Source organism: Dermacentor silvarum, chromosome 6 (assembly GCF_013339745.2).
Source record: "Dermacentor silvarum isolate Dsil-2018 chromosome 6, BIME_Dsil_1.4, whole genome shotgun sequence".
Classification (NCBI taxonomy): domain Eukaryota; kingdom Metazoa; phylum Arthropoda; class Arachnida; order Ixodida; family Ixodidae; genus Dermacentor; species Dermacentor silvarum.
Window position 1 is genome coordinate 32,875,206 of NC_051159.1, and position 10,729 is coordinate 32,885,934.

Sequence of the window (10,729 nt, forward strand, 5' to 3'; positions counted from 1 at the left end):
CAATAGTACCTAAGGAGTTCCTTTCGTTCCAAGGAGATTATAAACATAACTGAGGCGATGTGTAACTCAAAAGGGGCACGCTAAGCGATAGAGAAGTTGTCCTCTGTCGTCTTGCGTGCCCCGTTTGCGCTCGCTACACGAAGATCACGTAATGTCTCAGTTTAAATCACCGTAAGAATAATCGGGCACCTTTCTTTATGTAGACACTTAGATTTGTAAGTATGCGCAACGTTAGACTTTCCCGGCATAGCATACACCAAATGCCGAGTCTCTTCTGTTATTGCCGCACCTGCGGTAAGGTCGTTAACCTCGTCTCAGTAACCTCACCATGGTTCCCTCCCCTGGTGATGGTGTGCCGCGGCGGTTTTGTCAGCGAAGTAAGGAGAGTGCTATAAAGAAGTGCAAAGGGAGCAAGACCACAGATTTACCTGTGGCCAAGGGTGATGAAGAACAAAAGCTTTAGGTGAGCAAAATGGCTACCGCCTTCACCCTCCCCTTATGTGTAGCGACACTCAACGTGCGTGGGCTGCGGGTATAAGGCGTCAGCAGCAGTTACTCCACGTGCTTAGGCAGCATGAAATTGATGTTGGTGCAGTGCAAGAGACCAAGATTTCTTCTACTACTGATCTCAACCTTGCGCTGCAAATTTTTCAACCAGATTATGAGGTGTATGTTAGCCAAGCGTGTGGTGCTTCCGCTGGATGCTTTTTGTTAGTTAGAAAGCAGTTGAATCACGCTTCATTGTCGCTACGTGTTGATGGGGAAGGCCGCTTTCTATGTTGTGACCTCTCTTTTCCTTCCCGTAATTCGCGGTTTATTTGTGTCTATGCGCCCCTAAAAGTGAGTGACAGGAAGTCTTTCTTTCTCTTGCTCCGTTCCTAGACACTGACAGAGATTTGGTAGTTTTGGGAGACTTTAACTGTGTTTGTGATCATAGAGACCATTCATACCTAACAAAGCGTTATGATGCAAGTGCAACTTTGCTTCAGCAATTACTAGAAGACCACAATCTAATAGACGTGGGAGTCTACACGCCTTCTTGCGTGCGGTTCACGCACTTTCAAGGCGTCTCTCATGCTCGACTTGATCGTGTGTATGTTTCGACGGATCTCTGGTCTCACATTCACAACTACGTCGTGAAGCCTATATTTTTCACAGACCATTGTTTAGTGGCTGTTTCATGGGGTCCCAGAAAGTTTCGCAAGTTTACTCGAATTGGGAATTGTGGAAACTTAACACAGAACTTTTACGAGAGGAAAAATTTGTAAACAAAGTGAAAGAATTATTTCTAGAGATAACGCAATGTCGACAGCTCCCACTGTTTGCTCAATGGGAAATGTTCAAACAGAGAGTAAAAAATGAAGCGATTGCTATTTCATGTGAGCTGTCTCAAAAAAAATGCAGAAAAACATCACCTTTATAATCTACTTCATAAGCTGCACGCTTTCGAAAGCCAGGAGCCAGTGTTGTATAGCGACGAGATAAATACAGTTCGAGCAGAGGTACAAAAATATGAGACGGAAGCGTACAGAGGAGCAGTGGTGCGTTCACGCACAACTCGTTTCACAGATGAGGAGCCCACAAAAAGGGCTCTTGGTGATGAAAAGCGATACGCGCTTTCAAAGCAAATATTACAAATTGAATCTGGTGGTTCCATATATACAGAAACGTCGCAGATAATCACCATATTTCAAGATAACTATAAAAATCTTTTCACTGCAGTTACGCTTCAGCAGGGTTACGAAGAAAAAGCCGATCAATTTATTTCTCTTATGCCACAATTACAAGATGATGATCGAGTCAGCGTCGACGAGCCAATAACTCGAGAAGAAATTAAGCTTGCTGTTCAAACTCTGCAGAAAAACAAAACGCCTGGCCCTGATGGCCTTAGTGCCGAGTTTTATGTAAAATTTCAGGAATTCCTGTGTCCCTTTCTTGAGCAGGTTTTCAAAGACGCTTATAAACATGGTGAGCTTCCTCCGACTTTCTATCAGGGCCATACGACCCAAATCCCAAAGAGCACTGATAATGAAGTATTAAAGAGTGTAAACGGATATAGGCTGATATCATTATGTAACGTCGATTATAAAATATTTGCAAAAGTACTTATGAATAGGTTGCAGGCAGTCATTGCTAAATTAGTTGGTGACCATCAAACATGTGGAATTCGAGGACGCTCTATACAAACAAATATTCATATTGCACGTTCAGTCCTTGAGTGCTTAGAAGGTAGCATGGATCAAGTAGCTCTTCTTCAGATTGACCTCGCCAAAGCCTTTGATAAGGTTCAGCACAGTTTTTTGTTCCGAGTGCTACGACATCTGCAGTTAGGTGATGCATTATATAATGGTATAGCACTTTGTTATAAAGAGTGCACTACAAGGTTAATTGTGAACCATACCCTCTCAGGTGTAATACAGGTACAGTCATCCGCCCGTCAGGGTTGTCCGCTCTCGCCTTTACTTTTCGCAATATACTTGGAACCTCTTTGCTTAAGCGTGCTTTATAATTCAAGCATTAAGGGATACAGGTATGCAGATGAAGAAATTAAAGTTCTAGCTTATGCTGATGACATTGCCTTCTTTTGCATGGATAAGCTCAGTATTACTGAGACAATAAACACTACCTTGCGTTTCTGTGAAATGGCAGGAGGTAGTGTAAACTTTGATAAAAGTAGGGGGTTTTGGCTAGGCATGTGGGCTCTAACTCCCTCTGTGTTCTCGAATATTCATTGGAATCAGTCTTCGCTGCGATATCTTGGTGTGCCTCTCGATAACTTCCGTAATAGTGGACCTCATTGGACATCCGCGATAACCACAATCCGTCGAAAGGTGACAACCTGACAGGAACGCGACTTCTGCATTTTCGCAAGAGCTAAGGCGTGCATTATATTCCTTGCTTCTAAGCTTCTTTATGTTCTGCAGGTCTTGCACTGCTCTCGCATCCATGTTCAGGCATTCCACAGAATATTTGCATGTTTTATTTGGCAGTCATCATGGGAAGCCATGAGAAGGGATAATCTTTTTCTTCCACTTGAGAAGGGAGGTCTCAGTCTTGTGCATTTGTTTGTGAGACAATTGGTCATGCGATTATTTTACCTTAAAAATGTCCGTCATCCTTTCCTCCTTGCAGTTAATAGAACACGTCTTGCTTCACACCTCCCTTTTCTTTTTATCACGACCAACTCCGCTCAAGAACTGCCGTTACGGGGCTTCCTAAAAGAACTCGTGGATACTATCTGATTTTTAAAAGCCAGATTCACGTTAGAATATTTATTTAGCGTTGATCGAACATCGCTAAATATAGCACTTGTAAATAACCTTTTCCCTGCACCTATGTATCGAAAGCCATATCTCTCTCTATTTGGTCAAGATGTTCTTTGCCGTGTTCGTCGAATGTGTATAACGCCAGCAGCGAAAACATTTTTCTTTTAGCTGCACACTTCCACCCTGCCAGTTAAAACATGGCTTCATGAGAAAGGATTATATGTACCGTGGAATACAAATTGTAGACTGTGCAGCCAACCTGAGACAATAGAACATTGCTTTATTCTTTGTCGTGATGCATTTTATTTTTGGGACATTTTACAAAGAACTATCAAAAAATAATTTCCTCTAACACCTTACGGTATCCGGTTCCTTCCTTTCAAAAAGACAATCAGTAATGCACCATATGATTTGTTTATGTTATTACGACTGCATTCATTAAGGAGAAGCCGAATGATGCACAGACATGCCGAGCCACCCCGCTCGACAAGGTCTGTCTTTCGAGAGGAGGCTGCTCAAGTGCGGAGTGTGGTTGCAACTATTGACCCCGTTCCTGAATGGATTTCGTATCTGGACGCTTGTGTTTGTTTACCCCATTTTTGAACTTTCATTGGACTGCCTAGCGTGTATGAATTTCTTTTTCATGTATGTATATGTGTAACACAACTAATTTTCGCATATAACTACTAATATTTCCATGAAATAAAGGAACGAAAAGAGCTGCCATGGTTAAGTGGTTAGGGTACCCGTCTTATGAGCGAGAGGACGTGAGTTCGAATCCTACTTGATGGCGCGTTTTTTTTTTCAGCCCAGTCATTTTTTATGCGCGTATAAATGGCTGATTTAATTAATTCCATCTTCGAGGAGCACCGGAAAGAATAACCGTTACTCCCTTGAGGAGCATCGGAAAAGAGCAACTGTTAGTCCTACGCATGGGGAGTAACAGTTCATCCCCTCTCACCTACCCCCTAAAGGGAGGAATGGTTGTAGCAGATCAGTTCCTCCCCTAAAGGAGTGACTTCGGTACCCCCTTTCCTCCTTCTTAGAGTGTGAGATTTTCACTTGCGGAGTGGCCCTATACAAGGCGTGATGGTACATGTTCACGCAGTACTTGCTTAATCGTTGCCTATACAAACTACTTCTTTATAGCCTGCAATTAACAGGATCATCACTGTGCAATGTGTGCGATGCGTACGATGAGTTATGTCCAATATTGTGTGTTTATGCACACTTTGCGATTACAAGAGCTGTCCTCAAATCTCCATTATGTTTACGTGACTGCATCTTCAAGCTGCGTAGCATGCTTGGGCCTTGAAGCCGTGCTCTTGATGCATGGCGCCTACGAAAGCGCTGTTAGTCTGCCTCTGGAAAACACCGGCAGGAGCTAACCATTTAAGCTACTTGTTATCGTGTGGGTTGTGTATTTGTGTACTATAAATGAGTGTGCCATTTCATGGCTTCATTGTCTAGTAGAGTGTACTACATCCTTTTTCACAGTGCCCTGATAATTTCCAGTAGCATGCTAAGCCACGGTCACACTCGAACGCAGCAGGAACGGAGCATGCGCTGCTTCAGTGTTCGAGCGCTGCCGTGGCTAGGCGTATGGCCAGGAACACACCTGCAGCAAGCATTAGAGTATGTCCTTCGCTCTTTCTTTGCACGGTCTTATTAACAATTTGCGAAGCTAGTGTCACTGGACGTTAATAGCCAGGCTATTAAAAAGGGTGGATGCAAAGTAATGAATGTCTAAAACCGCACACGAGAAGTTCCATCAAAAGTATGGGCAGCTGGCCAAATTGGTGCGGTTCTATTCTTGAAAACTTCGCAGTTAGAGTGAACACACGTAAGAAGGTCTTGGCGATTGATGTCACGCATGCGACCGCGCTGAATACCCTGCGCAACGTCACCGACTTGGATAGAATGAAGATCCGTTCTCACTTCCTGCTGGTCTCAGACGTCGTCACCGGTGTCATTTACGTCGTAGATGCAGCGATTCCCAACTCCGACTTAGAAGTTCTTGTCAAGCCGGCCAGTGAATCTGCTGTCTTCTCCAGTGTTCCCGCCTGGGCAACTCACGTTGTTTGAAGATAGCGCTCAAGGGAGACTCTCTACCTCCCTATTTAAAGGTGGGCCACTTTCAACACCCTGCACGACGTTTCGTACCTCGAATGCATGACGCTGGGTCACGTGAGAAGCGTATGTAAAAATACAGCAGTGTGTTCTCGCTGCGCGGAAACACATTCCGCGGATGATTGCAGGGCCACTGTCTCTAAATGTTCGAATTGTCATGGGTCGCATGAATCATCATCAAAGGATTGCCCAAACATGAAAAAAGAGCGGGCTGTCTTAAAACAAATGGCGAGAGACTATTTGTCTCTTCGGGACGCTGCCAAAACCATCAGAAAGCGACGATATCATCCCCGACGTTCGTTAAAGAAGGTCAGTGCCTCTACCGCGTCCGTCACATACCCTCCCGCTCCACCTCCCTTGCCACCCAGGACGGTCGCGGCTGATAGGAACCAGAATACTGAAAAAAAGCGTGGGTGCGGCTGATGCAGCTTGGCCTAGCTTGTCAAAGCGACAGCCACCAGCAAACTCACCGGGCACATCGGCAACCTTGAATTCTGAACCTGACACCGATAAACTGCCTGAAGAGGACAAACAAATGATCGCAATGCTTCGATCACTGATGAATGCCATTCGCGTGCTCCTCGGAAAGCTAAAAACGCCAGAGTGCACTACAGGTACTGGATGCTCTAAATCCAGTACGTGCAAGCCTTGAGTAGACACCATGGCTCGTCCAATACTGTCATTTCGCACTGAGGTCAGACAAGCTTCGATTTTACAGTGGAACGCCAGAGGCTTCAGGTCCCGCATCTCATCTTTCTGTCAATTTATTTTCACAAATCGGATTCCCATAATTTTTATTTGCGAACTCAACCTAGTTACTCCCATCAAACTCTCAGGGTACAAACCATTTCTGTCGTCGACGTGCGAGGAGCGCAGCAAAGTTTTCGTTTACATCCGCATGGATTTTACGCATGCCCAACATGCAGTACACCCACACGATAACAATCAATATGTCTGCTTACGTGTAAGAAAGAAGCAAGTGTCATTCACACTCATTGGTGTCTACATATCCCCGTCAGGACGATTTGAACGCGATAGTCTGCGAGACATATTGTTATAGACCAGTGGTCCTTGGTTTATAACGGGGGATTTCAAAGCGCATCGCTTACTCTGGGGTAGCTCGGCAATCAATTCCCGAGGCAGGAATGTGGTATCACTTGCCTCTGATCACGAGCTTTGTGTGACGAATGATGGTAGTCCTACATAACTGCGAGGCCTCAAGTATAGCAGTTGCCTGGATTTACCTTTGGTATCACGATGCTTCATTTCTCAAGTTAACTGGTTTTCAGACCTAGAAACGCATGGAAGGGACCATATTCCTACTTACTTGCGGATCACGAGGCTAAACATTTCTTCCTGGTCGAAGGCAGTACGATGAATTGACTGCATTAAATTTAAGCTAAACATGGAAAATGCACGCAGAGAAGACCTTGGCCATAGCCTGGAAGATGCGATCATAGAGGTAATGAGGTAAGCTTCATGCCTATTGACATTGACAGCGAACCGTTCCCAATTTGACGTAGAACTGGAGAGGCTAACTGCACTTCGACGACGAGCTGAAAGGAGATACGGGCGCACGAAGGCAGTTTCTGACCTGAGAAACTCCAGCGGCGTTTGGACAAATTGTAGGAACAACGTTGGAAGTCGTTTTGTGAATCATTCGACCCTCGTAAACCGCTGTCATACATCTCGAGGACTGTTCGTGGCCTGCGCTCGTCTCCGCAACAGCAACATCCTTTCATAGCCTTAGCCCTACATCACTGGTAGACGCAACTTGACGTGGCGAATGATTTTTGTGCGCGGATCGCTGGCGCGTGTGTCACCCCCAACACCGAAGACGTTAGTGTCGTCCCTGTGTCCCACGTTCCAGGAATGAAAATTACATTTACTATGGAAGAACTTGACGCCTCTTTGGCTTCTTCTCGACGTTCATCTTCACCAGGGCCCGATGGCATCACCTATGCAGCTCTTGTCCATCTCGGACGAGAGGCCAGGCAAGAGCTGTTGAATTGCTACAACCGCTCAATGCATGACGGCATCGTTCCTCAGGAGTGGAAGATCAGTCGGTTTGTACCGCTGCTCAAACCAGGAAAGTCGCCTTTCGACCTGACATCATATCACCATGCTGCCCTGGCATGTTGCATAGGGAAAGTAATAGAAAATATTATTCTTACACGCCTAGAGTGTTATCTTGAGAGAGAAAGAAGGGGAAGAAAGACAAGGAGGTTAGCCAGTGAAAATACCGGCGCTGAGCGGCCGCCCGTTCCTGCCGTTTCTACTGCCGTTCCTGCCGTTCCAGAGAGTGTGCTTGCCCGAGATCGCCTGGCCCTTACCCAGCCTACTTCCGGGTTTGCTGTCAAGTAGCCGGCGGTTATTCTCTTACATTTATTGTTTTATTTCACACCTTTTTTGATTGAAAGTCGTGGTTCATTTTGACTTGATGTCTGTCTCATCTCCAGGCCAGAGGGCCTCCCTCTGGTCTGCTTCCATCCCTCCTCAGGATATACCGGTGGAGCTGTTTCTTCGCAGCGGAACCAGCAGCGTTCCTGTGGCTTTGGTACCCACTACCAAAGGGGGACGATCCGTATGAAGAATCCTAAAGCCATTCAAACGGAACTTCGGGCAGTCTCCAATCACTTCCAGCTAATCACAGAGGTTCGACAGTTTGGACGAGGGGGGATCCTCTGCCCGTCGCCGGACCAGGCTTGTGTGCAAGATCTGCTAAAATGCACTAATTTCGCTTCGCACCCGGTGAGCTGTCACATCCCTCCTCACTTAGCTTGCTGCAACGGCCTAGTCCGCGGTGTAGATGTAAGTCTAAGTCCTGCAGAAATATTGGACATTTTTTCACCGGCAGGTGTAGTATCAGTTTATCGATGCACAAGGGTGGTCGACAACAAGAAGGTCCCTACTGAAACAGTTATCGCAACGTTTGCAGGGACGGCTCGCCCATCAGAGATTAAGGCCTGGCCATTGATTTACAGGGTTGAACCCCTAGCCCCATGAGCACTACAGTGCCTCAAGTGTTGGCGTTTCGGCCATAGCATTAACGGTTGCCGATCAACCACTCGATGCCGTAAATGCGGGGATGAACATGGTGACAACAATTGCACATCTCAAGATTAATCATGCTGTTTGTGCAACGGAAATCATCCCGCTGACGATTCTAACTGCCCCGCAAGATCAAAGGAGCCTCAAGTGGTTGAAATAATAGAAAGGAGACGTTGCTCTCGTCGTGAAGCTCTTGCTGAAATTCAGAGCAGAACACAGGGATATGCTGGAGTTACAGCCCGCCACTCACTCAGTATGGACCCATCTTTTTCTCAGACGATCACAAACGTAATAGAGAAAGCTGTTGAAAAAGCAATAGAAAAGCTTCTAGGAAATCTGACAGACTCATTGGCGCAAGTACTGTCTACGCAATTCTCAGAGATATTTCAGAGTATAACAAAATGTAGTGTCCAAAATCAGATCTCCACTATTTCTCAGTCTCCTAAATATCAATTGCCGAAATCACTCCCCTCCGCGAGCACAGATTTAGCGCGGGCTTCAAGTTCACAACAATTTGATCAACAAGTGCACTCAGAATCAGAGTTGCTAGGCAATCAGCATGTAGACATGGACCCTCGTACCCATAAACGCACCAGATCTCCTAATAACAAACTGCCTAATTCTCCTACTAACTCCAAAACAAGAAAGAGTGCCAAAAATTCCCTTAATAGGACAGACTTTCTGAAAGAGAGCATTTTGGAGCAAGCAGTGGCTGCTGCTCAGCTTTCGTCAACATAGGGTGCCTTAGGGTACTCCAATGGAATTGCCGGTCAATACTTTCTGCTACTACTGATTTATTATATCTAATTACCCAACATACTCCTGATATTATACTGTTGCAAGAGACATGGTTGACAGCTGGTCAAGGTTTTCATTTAAGAAACTATCGTTGCTTTCGATTGGATAGACCTTCCCGAGATGGCGGGTTGGCTTCGTTCATTTCATCTAAAATTTGTCATAGAGCAAAAATTTCATATCAGACTACGTCTCCTGAATGCGAAATTTTAGTATTAGAGATAACACTTCCAGGCTGCGCACCACTTTCTGTAGTCAATACCTACTTCCCTGCTGGGATACAAGATGTCAGTACATATGAGGTCACCTTGGCCTACTGCAAAAAGAACACGTTGTTCACGAGTGATTTCAATTCACATCATGTGGCGTGGGGCTTCCGCACTGATGCATCCGGGAAACGTTTATGGGATTGGGCTTCTTCGAACAATTTAAATTGCTTAAATACTAAAGTTGCAACTTTTGTTCGCTGTCAGTCGCGCTCTGTCTTAGACTTATCATTCGCTAGCTCAAGTTTATCATCCTCATCTTGGGCTGTCGTTGATGACGCCACAAGTAGTGATCACCGTCCTATACTGATGGATACTGTCTGCCCCTTAATTTCTTTAGACAATGAAGTACATGTGTTTGTGGACTATTCAAAATTTAAGAAAACGTTACAGTCCACGTTAGCATCTTTGATAGGTATGGAGAGAGATACTAAAGCTATACGCCTTTGCGCGGTTTTGAAGGGTACCCTAAAGAAATCTGAGTTTGCAGTATCGAAAGCAAAAGGTAGTTCTGGCTGTCCCTGGTGGAACCCTGACTGTGCACGAGATTATAGACGCCGAAAGGCTGCGTGGAAGAAACTTCTTCTTAACCAATGCCCTACAAATTGGAGTAACTGTACGTATGCTGCAGCTATGTTTAAACGGACAGTCTCTTTAGCAAAAAGTAATTATGATGAAAAACGATACAATTTTCTGTCGAAGAGTGGCAATAAAAAAGCGCTTTTTCGGTTTCTTCGCTTTCGCAAGGCTATACCCACGCCAGTAAATATTGATTCAGTAATTCTATCGCCTAAAGAATTATAAGAATCATTGGGAAAAATTGCCAGAGGATTAGAAAACCGTTTTACAGCTCAGCTACAATTGAACTTTGTCAAGAATGCATCCGAGGACAGCTTTATAAACGTGACGATTGAAGAGCTTTCGCACGTTGTAAGACTGTTACCTGCCTCAGCTCCAGGTCCAGATGGCATAACAACGAGCGTGCTAAAAATAGTATTTGACGTGTCTCCACAGGACCTACTTAATATCGTCAACTACTCCCTAAAGAACAGTTCGATTCCTCCAGATTGGAGGCTTGCTAAAATGCTCCCTCTACTTAAGAAACAAGGAGCGGGATTGCATATGGACAACATAAGGCCCATTGCATTAACATCTAACATTATGAAACTAATAGAAAGAGTGTTATACATCCGTATAATGAGGTTTTTAACTACTAACACG

General features: G+C 45.0%; 1 pseudogene; it reads left to right on the forward strand.

Annotated features, from left to right (window-relative positions):
• The first annotated feature begins 2,679 nt into the window (after nt 1-2,679).
• On the forward strand, nt 2,680-3,869 carry LOC119454991 (uncharacterized; annotated as a pseudogene).
• The last annotated feature ends 6,860 nt before the right edge of the window (nt 3,870-10,729 follow it).